The following is a 22601-nucleotide window of genomic DNA, read 5'->3' as shown; positions in this document are numbered from 1 at the left end:
ATGTAATACCAAGGCATGATTCCCTAGAGAGGACAGAAAGAACAAGATTACATCTAGTGCTTCCAGGGAACACTTTTTGTTCCATTATCTGTGACCATAGAGGAAATTGGCTACTTTGGGGGTATTTCCCTGGTATCTCTTCATGCTTGTCTGTCCTGCCTATACTTCTCACCAGTGAGACAGGTGAGGAGACTGAGATTATTTAAAACCAGGATTTGTCATCAAACCGAGGAACAGGCAAAGTGATATGTTAATAAGACTAGGGGTCAGGCTAAATTTAGTGTTTGCTGTAGCCACCCATGCCAGAGGCTTCAAATTCCTTTAGTGCCCTTGTTTTTGATGTTTTGGTTGTGATGACTTGCTCGCTCTTTACATGTTGGAGCTACAACTCGAAGTCGGCATTTATATGCATTCAATTCCATCCATGTGCATGAAGAATATTCTCTGTGCAATATCACTTAATCTGTACCTAGTAATATATTGTCATTATCTTTGTTTTTTAGAATAAATGAACAAGATCACAAAAGTTGTGTAACTGTCCAGATGATAGAATTGATGATTAAGGGAATAATGAAAGCAGGGTTGCCAGATTACAGCTTTGTTAATTCTAGAAAAGTCCCCCTACATCACTATAGTCTAGTAGCCCATGCCCAGTTCCTGCTTCTGGCTCATTCTCTGTATATTTCTATCTTTTATTTCCTCTAGTGCTCTCTTCACCCCTTCCAGACTGGGAAGTATCTCTTGCTACAATTTCTTAGATTTTGGTGCCCAGATGCTTTTGGCCTCATGTGCTCCAGGTCTCCATATATTCCAAGTTTATAGAGAGCTCTTATCATATCTATAACCCTGCCTTGACATTTATTATCTTTTCTTATAGGTGTAACAAAAATATTTCTGTCACATATGAATATTTCCCTGTCTTTCTTCTGATTCTAGAAATCTTTACCGGATTCAATGACTCTCCCCAAATTGATATTATTCCAGGCCACTGAATTCCTATACCACTCTTTTTTAGCTTTTAATCAAGAATATCTTTCTAGGCATACATTCTAACCAATGGCCAACATAGATGTAACCAGGAATTCCTAACCTTTTTATGTATCATGGACTAACCTTTTTACGTATCAGACTGTAATTACCAAATAATGTATTTTTTATTCTATAAAATAATATACATAGGATTGCTAAGAAGGTCAGTTATATTGAAATATAGTTATCAAACATCAAATTACAGTATAATATTATACACTTCTTTATGAATTCATTAGAGCTAAGAGTGAATCCACAACTACCATAATATCCAAGTAGTAATGCGAATAAATGTTATTTAAAAATATCTGTATCACTACAGTACAATATGAAAATATCTGTTATTTCTCTCTATAAACAGGAAAGAGGTACTGCTGGTATTACACTAGTTTGTTACTTATATTCAAAATGGAAGAAAATACTAAATTTCAGTTAAAGTTAGTAAAAATAAAGTTGAATTATTTTTCCCATAAAATTTTACCAGTTCTCTTAGTGTTCTGTGGACTCCAGATTAAGACTTCCTGGGCTAGAATCTATAGCTTAGGAAGGCAGGATTTTAGGTTGGGAGAAAAGATGTTTGATCACTGAAGGGGAAGATCAATGAATAGTCAAGAGGCAGCTAGCTACTCAGGGAAGAATAGTCCTTGAGTTAATAAGAGTTTTTTAATCAATGGAGATAGAGCTCTAGGTTTTCAAGGGAAATTTACTATGGATTTCTAGGTACAGGCAGTGACCCTTCATCAGGACTTGGATGTGAGCATTGGACATTGGACATTGTCAAAGTCCAGGCAATAAGGATTAGGTCTCCCAAGGCCAAGAGTTTGGGGAAAATGACCCTCCCTAAAACAAGCCCTGTGGGTATGTCCCATCTTCCATCTAGTGCAGAGTGTGGACACCAGTCTTCTCTTATAGTCAGAGTATGGGGTTGATCTCCCTCTCCCTCCCTCAGACACAGTTTCAGGGCCCGTATCTACCCCTCTGCTCATGGCCTGTGGGACCAGATGGGGCTAGAATCCAGACACCTGGCCCATCCCATACTCCCTTGTGGCTAAAGGTTGTGGAGAAAGGATTCAAGGAAGGTGACAGGGTTGAAAGATGATAGGTCTGATCCTGAAGTCAGGTAGCCTGAGGGCAGTCTCATTATTGCTTAGGCGCTTGTTGGTTCAAGCTAAATTACCTGAGCTGCTCATTTTTAAGCACTTCATTTTTTTTCTCCTGTGAAATACCATGGGCAAGTGATTATTATCTACCTTCTCTAGATGAAAAGCCCAAAGTTTAGAAAGAGAAATATCAACTTTATGCAGGATAGATAAGAAAGGTTAAATGGTCAGAAAAAGTAATCAGTAAGAATATTCCTTTATTGGTTATATAATTTAAAATTAATAAAAAAATAAAAACTTTGTTTATCTTAAGATATTTAAATAAAACAGGCTTTTACAAAGAACCTCTCAAATTTCATAAAGATCAATTCCTACCTCAGAGTTTCCTGTAGCATTTGTACTTTTGTAAGTTCTGTGCAGGATTCTTAAATATGTAAGATGCCTCTTTTCAACAGGGAAAGATTCAATATTTTCTTAAATCTTTTTAGCTAATTTATGAAATTTATTTAATCCAAGGAGTCAACTATTGTATTGCCCTTAGGTGCTATTACTATGAAAAATTATGTAAATTAGATTGTTGGGAGGTAATGTAGGCCCTTCCCTGTATGTTTTCATAGTGTTATTTGAGTAAAAAAAAATTGTTTCAATTACTATTTTTTACTCCAAGTGAGTTCTTTTACTTTTAACTTTAAAATAGTAAAATTATGAACGGGGTTTGTACAACACTGAAGAGAAAATGCTTTTTAGGTTCCTTGATTAGAGAGGCTATAAGTTATTCGGCTCTCATAATGTGTCTAAATATATATTCTCAGAACAGATATGGATGAGATCCAATGGTTCTATGAGATTTTGCAGTAGCCGAGAAACACTTGGATTACCATGAGTAACACAAGCTGTTCTGGTAGCTGCTATGCAAGAAGCCTATGAATATCTCCTGGTGTGACTGCAAAGAACGAGAGACTAAGCCACAACTAGTGGCTTAGCAGATAGCACTGGGGCTTGATATACACAGGCCTCTGCATTATCCCTCACACAGGTTGTAGGTGAGTTTGAGCCAGAGCTGGACTCATTCTCAGAGTGACTTTTCTTCCATGGCAGCTTAGAGCAGAGACACTGATTGTGTAACTGACCTCTGAGGCCACCATGCCTAAAGCAGAGCCCGAGATTACACACTTTCCTGCATGATGGACCTTGAAGGTTAAAACTTCAATCTGAAAACTTAGAAAAGTCATAAATATCCTATTTTTCCCTTAAATATAGCTTTACTTTCTTGATTTCTTAATGTGTTTTGATCTTGACTAAATATAGTTGTCTTCATTTATTTTCATGATTAAAATTCAAGGAAATTCTTGTTTTTCTTTATGTTAAACAGTATTTATTTATATGTATTCTATGAAAATGTATTCTATGAAACAAGAACAACATAAAAATAACAATACTCAGCAATCATCAGGAGAAATGTGGTTTTTTATTTTTTCATTTTTTAAGTTTTTTTTCGGCATATTATGGGGGTACAGATTTTAAGGTTTCAATAAATGCCCTTTCCCCCCTCCCCCCACAAGTCTGAGTCTCCAGCATGACCATCCCCCAGATGGTGCACATCTCACTCATTATGTATGTATATACCCGCCCCCCTTCCCCCTCCCACATGCCCAATACCCTGTTACTGTAGTACCTATGTGTCCACTTAGGTGCTAGTCAGTTAATACCAGTTTGCTGGAGAATATATCTGGTGCTGGTTTTTCCATTCTTGGGATACTTCACTTAGTAGTATGGGTTCCAGCTCTAACCAGGAAAATATAAGATGTACTATATCACCGTTGTTTCTTAGAGCTGAATAGTACTCCATGGTATACATATACCACATTTTATGAATCCATTCTTGGATTGATGGGCACTTGGGCTGTTTCCACAGCCTTGCGATTATGAATTGTGCTGCTATAAACATTCAAGTGCAGGTGTCTTTTTTGTAGAGTGTCATTGGATCTTTTGGGTAGATGCCCAGTAATGGAATTGCTGGATCAAATGATAGATTCACTTTTATCGCTTTAAGGTATCTCCATATTGCTTTCCACAGATGTTGAACTAGTTTGCAGTCCCACCAGCAGTGTAGGAGTGTTCCTCTCTCTCCCCATCCACGCCAGCATTTATTGTTTGGAGACTTTTTGATAAAGGCCATTCTCACTGGAGTTAAGTGATATATCATTGTGGTTTTGATTTGCATTTCCCTGATGATTAGAGATGTTGAGCATTTTTTCATATGTTTGTTGGCCATTCTTCTGTCTTCTTTAGAAAAGTTTCTGTTCAAGTCTTTTGCCCACTTTTTAATAGGGTTATTTGATTTTTTTCTTGCTGATTTTCATGAGTTCTAAGTATATTCTAGTTATCAGCCCCTTCTCAGATGCGTAGGATGCATAAATTTTCTCCCATTCTGTATGTTGTCTGTTTACTTTCATGACTGTTTCTTTGGCTGTGCAGAAGCTTTTTAGTTTGATCATGTCCCATTTATTTATTTTTGTAGCTGCTGTGATTGCCTTTGGGGACTTCTTCATAAACTCTTTGCCTAGGCTGATGTCTAGGAGAGTGTTTCCCACGTTTTCCTCTAGAATTCTAATAGTTTCAAACCTTAGGTTTAAGTCTGTTATCCAGCGTGAGTTGATTTTTGTGAGAGGTGAAAGGTGTGGGTCCTGCTTTAGCCTTCTACAAGTGACTATCCAGTTTTCCCAGCACCATTTATTGAAAAGGGATTCTTTTCCCCAGCATATGTTTTTGTCTGCTTTGTCAAAGATTAGATGGCTATATGAGAATAGTTTTATATCAAGATTCTCAGATCTGTTCCAATAGTCAATATTCCTATTTTTGTGCCAATACCATATTGATTTAATTACTACAGCTTTGTAGTATAGTTTGATATCTGGCATATTAATACCTCCCATTTTGTTTTTGTTGCCTAGAATTGCTTTTGATATTCGGGGTCTTCATTGGTTCCATAGGAAACATAAAAATATTTTTTCTATATCTGTGAAGAATGCTGATGGGATTTTAATAGGTATTGAATTGAATCTGTAGATCAGTTTGGGTAGTATAGACATTTTAATGATGTTGAGTCTGCCGATCCACAAGCATGGTATGGATTTCCATCTGTTTACATCCTCTGCTATTTCCTTCCTCAGTGTTTCATAGTTCTCCCTGTAGACGTCTTTTACCTCCTTGGTTAAGTATATTCCTAGGTACTTTAATTTCTTTGTTGCTATTGTAAAGGGAATTGAGTCTTCGATTTGGTTCTCAATTTGATTGTTGTTGACATATATGAATGCCTCTGATTTCTGTGTGTTGATTTTGTATCCTGAAACTTTACTAAATTCATCTCTTAGTTCCAGGAGTTTCTTGGTTGAATCTTTGGCGTTTTCTAAATATAATATCATATCATCAGCAAACAATGAAAGTTTGATCTCTTCTGCCCCATTTGGAGAACTTTAATTCTACTTTCCTGTCTGATTGCTGTCGCCAGGACTTCTAGCACTATGTTGAATAGAAGTAGAGATAGTGGGCAGCCTTGTCTGGATCCAGTTCTAAGTGGGAATGCTTTTAATTTTTCCCCATTCAGTATGATGTTGGCTATGGGTCTGTCATATATGGCTTGTATCATTTTTAGGTATGTCCCTTCTATGCCTATTTTACTCAGTGTTCATATCATGTAAAGGGGTTGAATTTTGTCAAAAGCTTTTTCTGCATCTATTGAAAGAATCATGTGGTCTTTGTTTTTGCTTCTGTTTATGTGGTGAATTGCATTTATAGATTTACGTATGTTGAACCATCCCTGCATCCCTGGGATGAAGCCCACTTGGTTGTGATGGATTATTTTTTGATAAGCATCTGGATTCCGTTAGCTAAGATTTTGTTGAAACTTTTCGCATCTATACTCATTAGGGATATTGGTCTGTAGTTTTCTTTTTTTGTTGCATCCTTTCCTGGTTTTAGTATCAGAGTGGGACATTCTCTAAGATTGACCATATCCTAGGACACAAAGTACACCTCAAGAAATTAAAAAAAAATAGAAATCATACCATGTATCTTCTCAGATCACAGTGGAATAAAGGTAGAAATCAACCGTAACAGAAACTCACATTTCTACACAAAAATGTGGAAATTAAACAACCTTCTACTAAATGATTACTTCATAAATGAAGAAATCAAGATGGAAATTAAAAAATTCTATGAATAAAATGACAATGGAGAGACAAGTTATCAAATCCTCTGGGACACAGCTAAAGCACTTCTGAAAGGAAAGTTTATCTCCATAAATGCCTATAACCAAAAGTCAAAAAGATCACAAATAGACAATCTAATGGAACGACTCAAAGAGCTTGAAAAAGAAGAACAGACGAACCCCAAACCCAGCAGAAGAAGTGAAATTAACAAGATCAAATCAGAACTAAATGAAATTGAAAACAGGGAAGCTATTCAGGAGATTAATAAAACAAAAAGTTTATTCTTTGAAAAAAGAAACAAAATTGACACGCCATTGGCTAAGCTAACGAAAAGCAGAAAACAGAAATCTCTAATAAGGTCCATCAGGAACAAAAAAGGAGATATCACAACTGATCCCAAAGAGATACAATATATAATTTATTAATACTACAAAAATCTTTATGCACACAAACTGGAAAATATGGAGGAAATGGACAAATTTCTAGAAACACACAGCCTCCCTCGGCTCAACCAGGAAGAAATAGATTTCCTGAACAGACCAATCTCAAGAGCTGAAATAGAAACAGCAATTAAAAATCTCCCTAAAAAGAAAAGTCCTGGTCCAGATGGTTTCACACCGAATTTTACCACATTTTTAAAGGAGAAATGTGTTTTTTAGTCTTTCTTCCCTCCAGTTTACTGCACCACCTTAATTTATTGGCCCAAATCTCATTATTCTTACCCGAGACTTAAGTCAAGTAATAATTTACAAGTATCATTCCAATGGAGTACCTCTGAAACATACATAAACTCAATATTTAAATAATTTCTACGTAGGGTTCATTCAAATGGGGCTATTTTAAGTGCAGGGATTACAATTTTGCATCCAGAAATGCTGGAAAAGATCCAATTATTTATGTACTATGATTACACCTCTGCTGCTAGAAAATTCAGATGTTATTGACTTGGTAATTTTTGAATTCTTAAAAAACAAAGTTGATGGCTATTTCTTACCTAGGCATGCTATCTTTAGTACTTTGAGTATTTAATATTGAAGCTATAGCATGGCATGTTTCCTGAATTAAAAATGTACATTTCTCTGGGGGAGGATAAAATTGAGGATTGACAACTAAGCAGAGCTCAAATGGAAGCAGCGATGATTATAGTTTAACCCGTTCATTAACGAGATCATCTACCATGAGGAATTATGAGGAACGAGGACCCTGCATTCTATGCATTGAATGTGGGGATGCCTATTGATTGATTAGCTTCTCTTCAAAACCCCTCTTAGACCTTGATAATTTTAGCCCCAGAGGTTTGTTTTTTTTCCCCCTGAAAGCAAACTATCTCAACTCCTGGATTATGGAGTTTGAGGAGGAAAGGGACATTTCTTTCTCAGGTTCCTAGTCGAGTATGCTGTTGGAGCTCCTCTCTGTACTCAAGCTTCCTTCAGCCTCCAGTCTCTGTTGACATCTTTTTTTTCTTTTTTGTTTGTTTGTTTTCCTTCTTTTTCTTGCTTGTTTATTCATGTTTTGTGGGAGATTTGGGGGCTTATTTTATTTTGTTTTGTTTTACTTTTAATCAACAGAGTCATACAGATCCTGTGTTTTTCTTTTGGGGACTTGGGTTGGTGATAGCTGGGTGGGGCCAGAAACTGTGGGCAAAGATAAGTGCTCAGGACTATGCTGTGGCAAGGGAGGGGCCACAGTGAGACAGTGAGAGCCAGGACACTCCCGCTGTACCTTCCCAGTCCCCATCTGTGGTGCCTATACATGTAGATAAATGGAAGGGTCTGTGGGCTAGTGTTTGAGGGTCCTGCATGGTTAATTACTCAGAAATGCCTGATAAATGTGTCCTGTGTTATATATATATATATATATATATATATATATATATATATATATATATAATGTATGTGTGTGCTATATTTATACATATGTGACTATTTTCAAAACACGGCCACTACAGTCACTAGATAACTTACAAGGCCTGAAAAGCCAGGCACACAAATTGCACTCTCCAAATTTAACTGAGAAAAAAAAGAGAGAGAGAGACCATAAAAAAGGCTTAAGATTGCTTAAAAGAGACAGAATGACTCCCAGGCCAGTAACTGTTAACTATTATCTTATGGAATGTTCTCATATATAAAGAGAAGTATGTTCACCATTAGGGAGTTGGCCAGATAGGAAAACATAGAGCTTTGTTGGCTTATAGTCCAGAGATGTTTTGAACCTCACATAACATCAGTGTCCAGGCCAAGCTGCCCTTCCCATGAAGATGGATGAATAAGCCATATCTGACCCCAGTGGCATCATGCTTCCTTTAGTGGCTTAACCACATCAGGCTACCTGCCTTGGCACAGTTTGTTTTTTCTACTTAACCGATTTATAAAAGGGAACAATTAGTTGCACACATAGACATGAGCATTCCAGTTACACATCTCAATATAGATAAATAATTACTCTCATTTCTATTATAGACTATTGTGCCCTTTATTTTGGCCAGAATAAGATTCAAGAGCAAATCCTAGCCTGCAAAACAAATGGTCCCAATTCTAGAACTCAGTATCCTCATCAAGGCCCTGCCAGCTCCAGCTGGCCTTAGGACGCCCAGCATCACTGCACTGATTCTTTTGTGTGTGTAGCAGTATATGTGACTGCATGTGTCCCCTTACTTACAGTTGTGTATGTGTTGGCTGTCCATGCATTCATCCAACACTATAAAAGTGCTAAAAATACAGCACACACATGAAAATACAGAAACATAGTCCCTGTTTTCCTGAGTTGATAGTGGGAAGAATTTGACAATAAGTAAATAAGCAAGCAAAGTATATGAAAGGTACCAACAGTATTAAGTGCTATGGTGGAAAAGAAAACTGAAATGAAGGGCAGAGTGTATTAGGACAAGGGTGGAAGGATATTGCTACTTTAAGTAGTGTGGCAAGGAACTTCTCACAATAAGGTTATACTTGAGAGGATACCTATTCATATGGACCTGTGATTAAATGTTTGTGGCATAGGAAATTACAAATATAAATATCCTAAATGAGGAGGAAGCTTGGAATTTTCAAGGAATGCCAATAAGGCCAGTGGATGGTGAGATTAAGTGAGGGTGGACAGTAGGAGAAGATGAGGTCATAGAAATTCTAAACTATAAAATTTGGGACACTAACAATACAGGTATCATAGAGCTGTAAAAAAAAATAAACTCTCTGCATACCATACATATATTTATACATATATGCAAGCTCTCATATATACATATAAATACACACACATGCATACATACATATATACAATACATACATATGCCAGTACCTGGTGCATAAGAAACACAATATACGCATTAATAATAGTTGTTATAGGAAATTATAAAGACTTGGTTTTATTGTAACCAATATAGGAAACCAACAGAAGTCTTTGAACAAAGAAGTGACCATGTATGACTTACATTTTTAAAAGATTACTTCGGCTGTTGTGTTGGGAAGAAACTGTTGGAGGGAATTGATGGGAGCAGAGAGATTAGTTTTGAGTCTAGTGCTATAATTTAGGTGGAGATGCTATGGCTCAGATGGGGGTTGTAACAATGGCAGTGATAGCAAAGGGTCAGCCTCTGGGTCAGTTTTTTAAGGTAAAGCCAACAGGATGTTATGACAGAGGACATAGAATTGTAGGATGTGGGTTTTGTGTGTGTGTGCGTGTATGTGCACTCATTCACCCTCTAGTACATGCTAATTTTGGTGTGAGTGTGTATCAGTGAGAGGCGGTTGAAACTAGACAAGGAGAGTCTTTAGTTTGAGTTCTGTCAAGGCCTTTCTTCATCACAGCCACTGCCTCAGAACTGGCTTTAAAACAGGGATGGTGAGTGGAAATAGTGAAACCAGAACCACCTCTGGAGCTTGTCCACACAGCAGACCTTTAGCCAAAATGGCATCAACCAGCACCTCTTGGAGGCTGACCAGAGGCTTATGAGCCAAGTCCCTCTAGTTGTAGAAAGTTCACATTTTCTTTGAGGAAGAAAAATGATGACATAAGTCATAGAACAATAATACAAGAGAGAATTCTGTACAGTGAGGGGCTTTTCTATTCCAGCTGTGGCCTTTGCACTAGGGAAGGAGGATCAGCTACCCCCACCACCACTCTTTTTCCTCTACTTACCAAATCACTCCAGAACACCACCAGCTTTCCATGGGGGCACTCTTCCATCCCTGATGAGTTATTCCTCTGTGAGTAGAATGGAATAAGAAGGATAGAATTCAATTTCAACAGGCGTTTGAATACTTACATATCCTGGGCATTGTACTGACAACAGTGTTAGAGAGAGAAATAGACAAGACACAACATTTTGCTCAGGGCCATCTGCATAATTTCCAGGCCTAGTACAAAATGAAAGCACATAGCTTCTTTGTCAAAAATTATTAAGAATTTCACATCATCAAAAATGAGAGTATTATACTAAGCATGGGACCAATAAGCTATATCATGCTATGAAAGAATGAAAAATATTCTGGTTCTTAAGTCACTACTGTCAAGTTTGGTCCACTACCATTTTTTAAGAACCTCCTCCACAACTCATTTATTCTAGTCTTTCTAGACTCATCCCCAGAATATTTCTCTACCACTATTTTTCATTAATTTGTGATTTACATAGTTTATGATCCAGCCTTCATCACAGGTATTACAAACTTAACTTACTCTCTATATCTGTCTGTTTTCTATTGTTCATATAAATATCTTCAGGTATATTTATTTTCTTAATGTTTTCATTTATGTTAGACATGAATCATGTATCCTGCCTCTATTCCTATCACTGACACATACTGAGACCAAGAAGGAAGTTTTAACATGGCAGCACCAAATCTTCTCTCTGTGTTCCTGGCAGAGCCAAGTACACTGACAATAGGTCATTCATTCACCATTTAAGAAAAACTATGCCAAAGATGTACCAGAGTCTGTAATGGGCCCTGGGCACCCAAAACCATCACCGTTCCTGACCTCAAGAAGCTCAGTCAAGGCAATGAGCCAGAACATTCATCTGAAAATTCCTCGTGGGTCTATTGAGCTAATTTATCTGCCTCTCTTTTAAAAATTTCCTTGTTGTATAATTTCCCAAGTCATTTTATGTTTCTAAAACATATTTTTACCACCATGACCTCCTCTAGAAATTAACTTCAAAGTCATTCTTCTGGAGACCTTCTCTGATCCCTTAACCTCCTGTTTTTCTTCTCCCCAAGCCCTATCTCTACCTGTCATGTTGTTTTTGTTTGTTTGTTTGTTTAATTCCTTTGTAGTCTATGACAGTTACCCATACATGTAAAGCCTGTTATCCCTTCTGGAGGAACATTTCTTCTTATAGGGCCTGGAGTCACCTACATCTTCCCAATAAGTAGTAGCTCCAAGACTGGCCTGAAGTATGTCCTTAAACTGAGGGCTCCCAGCAGCTTCATTCAGATCTGCCTCTGCCTCTGAGCATGTGCATTCTAAGAGCACAGGCCCTTTGTCAGCACCCTAAAATGGCAAACAATATTTATCTCCTTTTTCTCTTTTCATTCCTTCCTCTTCCGTCTCTTGTCTCAGTCCAAGTCTCCAGGGCTCCATGCAAAGTATATGTTTAGTATGTGGTATCCTAGAAACGTGGGAGCTGGAAAAGCCCTTTCTCCATCAGCCCTGACATATCTTTATACAGAGGAGGAAACCAAGGTTCTGCCCTGGATTGTAAGGCCCATGAGCAGATGTCAGGGAACTCACTAGCATGGTTCCTATGCTTCAAATTACTCTGATAGCATTTGATTAATGACTATATATTTTATGAACTAAATACCCATGTATATGTACTAACAAAGCATGACTTTGCTGCTTCTAGGTATGAGAGGCTACCTGCAAGATGAATATTTGTTTCACAATGACTGATCATGCTACGACATCTGATAAGCACAACTAAAAAAAATTTAAATCAGGGAATAATATATTCTAGGATATATCAATTCTGTCTCAAGGATCCCTTTCTCTTCATTTTAGGGGTAGGGTGGAGTTTTAGTCAGGCAGTCAGCTTCTCCTTTTCTTGCCATCTGTCCTGTAAGCATCCTGCTGGGGACCCAGATAGCAGACATCACTCAAGGCTAGAAACATCTGGCCACACACCCTAAGCCTCAGCGTGACTAAGCATGATTCAGCGTTGGTGTGCTGGGGCCAGATGTTTGCCTAGAAGGCTATGCAGAACCAGAAGGTATGGGCAGAGCATTGACTCAAACAGGGCCCCAGACAGAATTGTCCATTCTTGCACTATGGGAAGGGAGAGGGGAACTTAATAATTGGATATAGACTAAGGAAAAACAGGAGCGTATTTAATCAGAGATGAGGAGGCTGGAAGGAACAGAGGGGTTTGGGCTTGTAGAAAGTATAGCAATTTTTCAGCAAATGGTTTTGAAACACCTGCTGGGTGCTGAATACTAATTTTAGTGCTTGAATGAAAAAGAAGAATAAGATATGTGTCTTGCCCTCCAGGAGTCCTAGTGAAAAATAATAGTTCATTAGAACACAATATTACAATATTTTCTATACTTATTAATAATAGAGATATGTACAGGATGGAGGAAAATGAATGTCTCTCTCAGTGTAGGTTATTTTTAGCGATTCAGGAATGGATCAGAAGATTTAATAAAATTAAGAAAATGTAAGCCAGATTTTGAGAGGTGAAAATGGATTTTCTTGATAGAGAACACCTGCCTGTTCATCTCCCTTTAGAGCAAGGTGTATGGAACTGGATAAACACATTGAGCCAGAGTGAGTTTAATCTTAGAGAGGAATCCCCTTAGTGCATGAACAGAGAAGGGACCTTCCTCACCCATCACAATAAGCCCTCTCTCCTCCTCTCTTCTAGATCAGAAGCTTCATAAGGTTGCTAGAGTCAGGCAGATCACCTAAGAGAAGAGGATGCCAGGCAGGGTCTGCAGTGAATATGAGCCCACCCCTGATGAAATGAGGCAATCAACAAACTCCTTGCCTGGCGCAGTGGCTCTCGCCTGTAATCCTAGCACTTTGGGAGGCCAAGGCGGGTGGATTGCTCAAGGTCACTCTTTCTCAGGCTGAGAAAGAGTGAGACCCCACCTCTATTATAAATAGAAAGAAATTAATTTGTCAATTAAAAATATATATAGAAAAAATTAGCCAGGTATGGTGGTGCATGCCTGTAGTCCCAGCTACTCGGGAGGCTGAGGCAGAAGGATCGCTTGGGCCCAGGAGTTTGAGGTTGCTGTGAGCAAAGCTGATGTCATGGCACTCACTCTAGCCTGGGCAACAAAGTGAGACTGTGTCTCAAAAAAAAAAAAAGAGAGAAAAGAAATGAGGCAATCAACACTTAGGCTAGCCAAATGTTGTCATAGGGATTGGGAAGGACCCGGTGAGCCCAGAAATACCATCTACTTTTTATGTGATCTTGGGCAAGTTGCTTAACTTCTTCATGTCCCTAAAATATAGGATGATAATATGTCTTAGTTCATAGGATTATGAGGATTAAATTTGTTTACTGTATAAAGAGCTAGGAACATAGTATATGCTAAGTTTTATCTGTTATAGCATTATAATAAGTATATACATGTAACTATTAGGATCACATGTTACTTTAGAACATAATTGTAAATACAGTTATTTTGATGTATTTCTTGATTTAAATGTTGGTAGCAGATTTAAGCTTATTTTGAAACACTACTCAGATCTCCCAAAATAATTCCCTGGGAGATATTCAGACAACAGGCCCTCTTTTCACAACTTCGGATCTACCTTTTCCTATCCCCAATCCTCTCATTCGCCCTTTCTCTTTACTCTGGGCTCCTGTCAAAGTGTACTTTTCCTAGTCTACTCCTGACCAGTGAGCGTCTATCCAGGCAGTATATGACCCCTAATCTTTGGCTCAGAAGAAAATATAGTGATGGATGATTTTTGAGAAAGAAGAACAGAAAGCTATAGCCTGACAGAAATAATACAGAGGCTTCTGTAGAATTGATGCTGAGTTTTTTGATTCTGCTTGCAGATGAGAAAGACAAGGTGAAGCCAAAAACTATGTTCAAGTAGTTAATACATGGAACAGTGGCTTGCATTTGTAAAATTCAGGGTGACTTTTTTGTCAGATCCTGCACAGGGAGATGGAGGGAACTTGGAGAATTTCTCCTCATTCTGTTGTATTCCTATTACAGTATTAACAGCACTGCTCCCAGCATGGTTTAGGGTCCTCAATTCTTGACACTAGTTAGAATGTCACACAGACTTAAACTAGATAGATATATGTATCTTTTGGATACAGTGAGGTTTCAATTTGCTGCAGAGTAAAGGGAGAGCCAGTGGGTTATGAAGAGGAGTAACTGAACAACATAATACATAAACACTCTCTTCCTCAACCAAGCTTGCAGTTTGACCAAGGGTCAAGGGAGGATTTGGGTGCTAGGGGCCTCCAGCTTTCTCAAGGATCTGCGTATGACTTGTCATTTGACAATTTCTGTTATTTAAGAGTCTCTTTTTATTCTGAGCTTATCTCCAATTTTTCTTCTTAATCTCTCAAATTTTCCTAAGGAGGTGCAACCATGGTTGAGGAAGTATGGTCTGCAACTGTGGCTCAAGCCCTGATCTTCAATCTCCAAGGGATGAAAGTGAGGAGCAGGGGACAGAGGAGAAGAATATCTGCTTCTACTTTCTTGGGTCCATGGTATATATTTATGTTTGTGTTTTCCCATGGAAAGAGCACCATCTCCAGCAGTAACACAACTGGGCCTATATCCTAACCTCACTACTTGGTGGCTCTGTAAGCTTGGACAGGTTATTTTATCTCTTTGACCTTCAAGTCCCCACACTGACAGAGAGGCCAAATAATGCAGACAGTAGGAGAGTCCAGACCACCTGGGTTCTAATCACAAATTGGCTACCTTTAATAGCCTGGGTCTTCAAGAAATCTACTTATACTATTTGTGCCATGGGTTCCTCATAGTAAAAGAGACAATAATCTACTTCTAAAGATTGATATGAGGAGAAACTAAGTTAATTAATATAATGGACATAAATTAGACTCTGGCATATTCTAAATACTCAAGAGGTGCTGCTTATTCCTAGCATTAATTACAATGTGTCCAACAGTACATACCTCACAAAACTACCATATTAAATGATATTATTTAAATATCATAGAACAGCACCTGCCATGTATAAAGACTTCAGTAAGTATTACTTACCATCTCCCATTCATTTTCCTCTAATAGACATTCACTCTATTTCTTTTTGTCCCTCATGTGGTCTCTAGTCCCTTCATCATCCTCTTTTCCTCTCACCTCCTGTGCAGATTCCTAAAAATCTCTCATGCTTCAGAATCTTGTACAGATTCCCAGGGAAGTGATATTTTCATAGATTGCAAAGTTGCTACTAGATACTTATCTGTGTCCTGTGGCCTTAGAATCCTCAACCATTTTTTTTTAATTTCAGCATATTACAGGGGTACAAATGTTTAGGTTACATGTACTGCCTTTGCCCCACCAGGGTCAAAGCTTCAAGCGTGTACATTCCCCAGACGGAAGCCTCAACCATTAAACCTGGACTTTGACTGCGTGCAGCATCTGATTAGATGGTCCTGTTGGGGGAGGGTCCCAGGCCATTGTTCGATTAAACATCATGTTCTAAGGTTGGCGCTGGATCTCTAAGATTGGGTAGTGCTATTTTCTGGAACTTTCCTGCTGCATTGAGACCGTAAGCACTCAGTGAACCCATAGCTCTGTCCTGTATTGCTAGGCCACTGTTTCAGAGAGGATGTATCTCCTTGGATCCTCATAAAAACCTCATAAGATTGATATAATTATTATCTTATTTTATAGATGACCAGCCTGAACTCAGAGGAGTCAAAGCATTTACCCCTCAATGAGGGGATGGGAAGTCAGGTCTCTGTGGTAGTAGAACAAAACATGCTGCTATGTTGTGCCTCCTACCCATCCCATGTCCACCCTGTACTCCTTCCTGGTCTATCACCTCCAAGAGTCATGGACTCCACCCAGAGCCACCAACCTGACCTCACCACCTATCTGAGCCAGCAGCTGTGTAGCCCTTCTGGGCCCTGATAGCTGGAAGCTAGCCCTGGCCCTACCCTGCCTGAAGCCTCTGATAGACACATCTTGCACATCAGCTCCCAAAGTCCCCATGGGGTGGGGGGGGGCAAGTTCAGGTTTGTTGAGTCAAAGTTCTCTAAAGTCTAAGCCCTTAGAGACTCATGTCACCAAAGCCATAGTCACAGACTTCTCTGTGGCTGCATCCTTCACCTGCAGCCCAATTCCTCTGCTGTGGCACCCCTTCCGTCTCACCACCCTAGTCCATGCAGCGACAGGCTTAGAAGCAGTTGCTGCAGACTCTGCCAAGTATGAGGAAAAAAGTAGCTAAGTTGATTAGACTTTAGAATATATAAGGTATCAGTAAATACTAGTAGATTTTATAATCCATTAATCCTGCCCCTGAACTGTCTTACTCACCTCCACCCCTATTCTCCTTTCTCCCCTCTCTCCCTTTGTTCTCTCTTTTCTACAGGGAATCCATGTCATATGCTCTCCTTATGGCTATTTTGGATCTTAGGGTGGGATTTGGGGATACGCCATGAAGGAGTGAGGCATTTCCTGAAGAAACCATACTGGCCACAGGGGTCATCTCAGCAAGGACGAGGCAGAGGATCCAGGACAAGGCAGGCGCTAAGGGAGGAGCACAGCTGGAAGCAGTACTGGAGGGACCAGCCTCAGATGCTGGGAGGGCTTCCTCCTAGGGAACACCTGTGGAGAAACCATTTCTGGGCAAAAGTGAGAAGATTCCAGTAGGACAGACTTAAGGGAGGGTCTCTGGAAGCTTGGGGCGGGAGGCTCTCTGTCACATGAAGGAAGGCTGCTCAGTGTAGGCTCTGGGCTCTTTCCTCCTCATATCCTGTCGGGCCTCTGATTATAAGCCAGGCTTCACAAAGCCCTGCATCCCACCAGCTGGAGCCCTGATTTGGAAGGTTCCATTTCACCAGGAGTTCTTTCTTGCCTGCTTCTCTCATTGTCTTAACATATCCATTTGATGATCTGATTCATCCAATAAACAAGTGTGGGAAGAGCCCTCCCTCATGTCTAGGCCTGTTCTCACCACTGTGTACTTGACAAGGGAACAGAGAAGAAAATGCAATGGCATAGGGCTTCTCAGAGCTATGTGAGTTTGGGAGTTCATCAGCACCAGCCTTCTGTTTAGGGCAGGAACCTGCTCTGGAGATCCATACAGTCATGGGTGAGACACTTTATTGTGGGAAGGGATTCATGGATTTCCCACTGAGCCTTGCTACTGCTAGACAACATTTACAAAGTCCTTACGTATATGAAAATCCTTTAGTGCTAGGTCAGGTAGTATAACTTGATTCCCTGTTACAGAAGTTAACCTTCCCATATTGGAGCATTCATACATTTGTTAAACACAAATTACACACATTGTAACAAGGGCTAGAGACCCAGCAATAAACCAGAGAGCCGCAGTCCTTGAATTCACAAGGCCCACCATTTAACTGAAGACAGTGATCTTAATCACTACCCCTTCTCCACTTGGCGTAAACTTTTCTGATCTCAGCGATGTTATGCTCAGGTTGGAAAAATGAAACTAATCCAAGAACCAGCTAAAGAGAAATGCAGTGTAATTTTATAGTCATTCAAGGCAGTGGAATGTAGAGGTAAAACATGCCCTGTGAATAACATGGCCTGGGAGACCCTCGAAGGCAAGGACTTCCTTAAGCACCTTTGTATCTTTAGCAGCCAGCATAAAGAGTGCCAAGAAGTAGATGTCAGTAAATATTTACTGGTAATGAAGGAAGAGATGCTGAGGACCAAATCCCAATTTTACCATTTGCTAGTAGCGTATGCTTGTGTATTTGTATATGTGTGTGCATACAAGTGCAACTTTGATCAAGTTGAGACATAATTTCCTTAACTGTGGTGAAATGGGGATAATAATAGTATCTACCTCAAAGAATTGAAAAGTATTAAGTAAGTTATGCGAAACACTTATTACAGTGTCTGACATATTGTAAGCCTTCAACAAGTGTCAGTTATTATGATTATTACTGTTAAAAATGAACTGGCAATAAATGCAGAATAAAAGAGTTTTTGACTATAGCAAGAATTATTGCAGTTAAACCCAATAATAATAGCAAACATTTCCTGACTGGGTAGCATATATAAGGCACTTCTTTAAATAGTTTGCATATATTAGTTCACTTGGTCTGCAAAACAATCTTGTGAGAATGTTAAAAGCTCATTTTACAGAAGAAGAAACTGGATCACAGAGCTAGTAAGAGCTACTGAGTCACCAGCCACTCTGGGCAGTCTGCCTCCCGACTCTGCTCTTAACCTCCACTCTGTAATACCTAAGACGTTTGTAAATCAAAGGATTTGAATCTCTGAAATGAGTTATTGGCGATGGCTATGTGAGGAGGTATAAAATTATTTTCTAGAGGTATATAAGAATAGAAAGAAGAAGAGCATCCTCTTTTTTTCACACGTGAACCAGAACATACACATCTGATACTCAGCAGGCCTAGCTGCTCAACAAGAGGACCTGGGGACATCTTGCCTGCCGAGGAGTCTCAGGTCCAGTGACCTCCTCAGTCTAGGAGTTAAGGGAGCTCATGGATTTAATCAGTAGAAATTCTACATTGAAAGAAGCACCACTGGGAATGGTTTACTCCAGCCTCCTTTTTACCAAAGAGGAAACTGAGGCTCAGAGAAGGGTGGGGATTTTGTCAGTGTAATTTATTAATAATTAGTTGTGGAAATGCCCAGGCTGGGACTCAAAACTTCTGACCTACCATCCAGTGCACTTAAACTGAGCCCTTCTGCCTCTAACTGAGCTCATTATAAGAGAAGGAACAGAGGGAGCCTACAATATTCTGGGTGGTTTCCATGCCATAGCCAGAGCTGGGCAGACTCCCAGTTATTTCTTTAAAAATAAATATGTTATTTAAATACACAAATAAGCAAACTGTACTCTGGGAGTGGGAAGGAGAGGCTCTGGAGCCGGCCCCTCCTGGCCCTGGACCTAGCCCTCCAGATAGTGCTATCAGAGTCCTGACAGGGTCCCTCCCGTTGCTGGGCGCTGGAGTGAGTCAGCCTGGCACAGGGGCAGGACAAGCCATCTTATGTCTATTGCTGCTGAGTGGGAGAGACAGGAAAGGGTTCATGGCCTATAAACTCAGGTCATGGCTATTCTAACCCCTAAGGAAAGAAACAACATTCAGAGGTCTGCATATACCCTGCACCTCCTCTTGTGTGCCTGGACGCCCAAGAGCTCTCTACTCTGAAAGTGATGGCAAGGCCATTGCAGTAGGTGCCATCCCATCCAAACCCTCATCTTGCTTCATACGCCAGTCATGGCTAGTAACTTGCTCCCAGCTCCACTTGCTTGTCTTTGCATAATATTAAAGGAATTTTTAAAAATTTTATTCTATTATTCCTGTTTCAATGGCTCAGTGGGGAAAGTATATACTTTTTTCCCTCATAAATTGACAGTAGACTTAATTTCATGACAGCTTTGTTATATTTTTATAAATTCACAACTCTTAATTGCTACTACTCTGGAAAAGTTACAATTTTATGAATAAAACGGAAAGCCATCACAAGTCCAAAAAATAAAAGCCATGACCATTAGGCCTCATCTTTCTTAATAGTGGCAATACTGTAAAACTAATCTAACAATTGTGAACAACAATAAGATGATGTATATAAAGTACCTAGTCCTTTGCCTGAAATATGGTAGAACATCAAGGAAATGAGTTGCAGAGTATTTTAATGACTCATTCCTGACACAACCTGAGGGATACTACATAGCAGATAACTCATTGTTAATGTACTCATGTTAATGGAGTGACTGGGGTAGGATGAAAATCAAGATTCAATTTTTACAACTTTATAAAGGGCCTAAATAAGACAGGCACCTAGGTCTTTTCAACTGTGGGGAGTGACTTGAAAGTGTGCAGTCAGAGGTCCTGCAGATGCTATTTAGCAATTCCCCAGTGGAAGACTCTGTGAAGAACCAGTGGTCCCCACAGGACACTGCCTGCACACTTGTACCCCCATAATATGCTAAAATAAAAAGAAAAGTTTATATATATATATATATATATATATATATATATATACCCAGAATGCAGATGTTTTTGTACAAAAAGCTCCAGGAAGATTCTTGTCTCTGACCCTGAAGGAAGCAAGCCTGCTTACCTTCAGGACTGGAGAAGATTTGAGAAGTTTGGAATGTACCTTTGGAAGCCGATATACTTTTCTCCATTGTTGACCAAGTTCAGCTGTCCTGTCTGTTTCCAAGGTCTGTAGCATTAGGAATGTGGTCTTAAAATGTTGAGAATCTGGGATCTTAGATGTAGGGAAAAGAGGAGACATTAGTATTCACTCCCTGTTACTACACTCCTGAAACCTTTAGCCCAGACATCTACAAAGCATAAGCTGTGCGTCAGAAACTGTTTTTCAAATATTTTGAATTCCTTTGACCTCAGAATATAACCTAGGAACTGATGTAGTAAACTATAGCAAAATACCTCAGATCTGGGACAGGAGCATTTTAAACATGGTAAGGAGACAACTGTAAAGGCAATCATTTACTCTATCTATCCTCTATCTACACCTTCATTTATAAACATAAGCAAAAAGCCTAGAGTGTAGTATAGTATGTAAGTGCTCAGGGCTGTGTGTGTGTGTGTCTGTGTGTGTGTCTGTGTGTGTGTATGTGTGTGTGTGTGAGTGTGTGTGTGTGTGTGTGTGAGTGTGTGTATGTGTGTGTATGTGTGTGTGTGTGAGTGTGTGTGTGTGTGTGTATGCGTCATTGGAAGCGGAACTGAAGTGGAAGTACAATTCTGCTGCCCCCCTGTGGTCCCTAGACTACCCTGCAATTCTCTTTCAACTGCCTACCTTCATTGTGAGACTGTTTATGGGGTAGCACCCTGTTCTCTCTGTGTTTTGAAATCTCCATAATAATTAATTAATAATAACTTTTAAAAATAGTAAAATGATGTGTCATGTTTAGGAGGGTGATATATAAAATTAGACAAACCATTGTTTGAGTTTAGCCTTTAGAACAAATATATGACATTGGGCAGTTTAATTACCTTTATGAGTCTGGAGGTATTCAGTATGAAATTCAGATAACAATATCTGCTTTCTAATGTTGAAACTAGAACATATTGATATAATGCATCAAGGAACTTATTACAGTGCCTAGTAGAAAATCAGACCATTTTAAATGTGTGTGTATATGTTTGTTTATATAGAGATATGTATGTTTGTTTATATAAACACTTTCTATGTGTCAGTTACTAATCTGAGTTTTATGTACATTAATTCACTCAATCCTCATTAATGCACTATGCAGAAGGCATTTATCTCCCTTTTCCAAGTGAGTAAAGTATAATTCAGCATATGTAAGAAAATATTCAAAGATCATATAGCTGATATATAACTGAGAAATATTTTATATATTATAAAATGCTCAATACAGATACATAAAAAGTAAATATTTAATGGTCTTATGCAGTTATACCTTCTCAGTCTAATTCCTCTACCTAGAGAAAACCAACCTGAGCTGTCTGATATCAATCCATTCAGAATATAATTTTTAGAGATGACAGGGGTTCGCCAGTTCAGAATCCTTTAAGTTCTGCCACATGGAGGGGAAGAGAAAGAGTGATAAGAAGTCACCCTGCCTTGGTCAGGAGCACATAGTTGTCTCCACGTTCTTTGAGCCAGAACTAGTCACGTGGGCAACTTAATTGCAAGGGCTACTAAAAATTGTCTAATAGTATATAGATTTTAGTGCTCCATATTGTTTCTGCCATACTAGTCACTAGTGATTAGCATTACCCCGAAGCCTACACTTCCAAAAAAATAAGAATATTTCTTGCAAAATCAAAAATATAATGAGCTATACTTTTATCACAGTTAAGTAGTGAAAATAAGACCTGCAGTGCCAAAAGACTACCAAATTCCATAATATGTAGCTTAGTCTAAACCCGCTCACACCAAACTATATCTTATTTCAGAACAAATAACTTAGACCTTGAAAAATGTTTTGCCATGAATTAGTATTAGTAGGGGGCGTGGAAGGAAGGGAGATAGGATAAAAAGGAAGGAAAGAAGGGTTGGGAGAGAGACTCGATTATTCTTCTATTTATTTCTAGAAAAAAAAAACCCTTTCCATACATTAAATTGAAGGTAATGTTGCCATTTCTGCTTTCCTGGAATAA

The 22601-nt window shown here is 39.0% G+C and overlaps 1 long non-coding RNA gene across 1 annotated transcript; it reads right to left on the bottom strand.

The window, feature by feature from the left end:
* Positions 1-9701: 9701 nt before the first annotated feature.
* On the bottom strand, positions 9702-20721 carry LOC142870475 (uncharacterized). Its single transcript, XR_012918845.1, has 3 exons — positions 20608-20721; positions 10478-10543; positions 9702-9810 (listed from the first exon to the last, which is right to left on the bottom strand). It is a non-coding gene; the product is annotated as an uncharacterized LOC142870475 (long non-coding RNA).
* Between the last annotated feature and the right edge of the window lie 1880 nt (positions 20722-22601).

The sequence above is a fragment of the Microcebus murinus genome, chromosome 4, assembly GCF_040939455.1.
Source record: "Microcebus murinus isolate Inina chromosome 4, M.murinus_Inina_mat1.0, whole genome shotgun sequence".
Taxonomy (NCBI): domain Eukaryota; kingdom Metazoa; phylum Chordata; class Mammalia; order Primates; family Cheirogaleidae; genus Microcebus; species Microcebus murinus.
The sequence above is the reverse complement of the archived record's forward strand: the minus strand, read 5'-3'. Positions and strand labels throughout refer to the sequence as shown.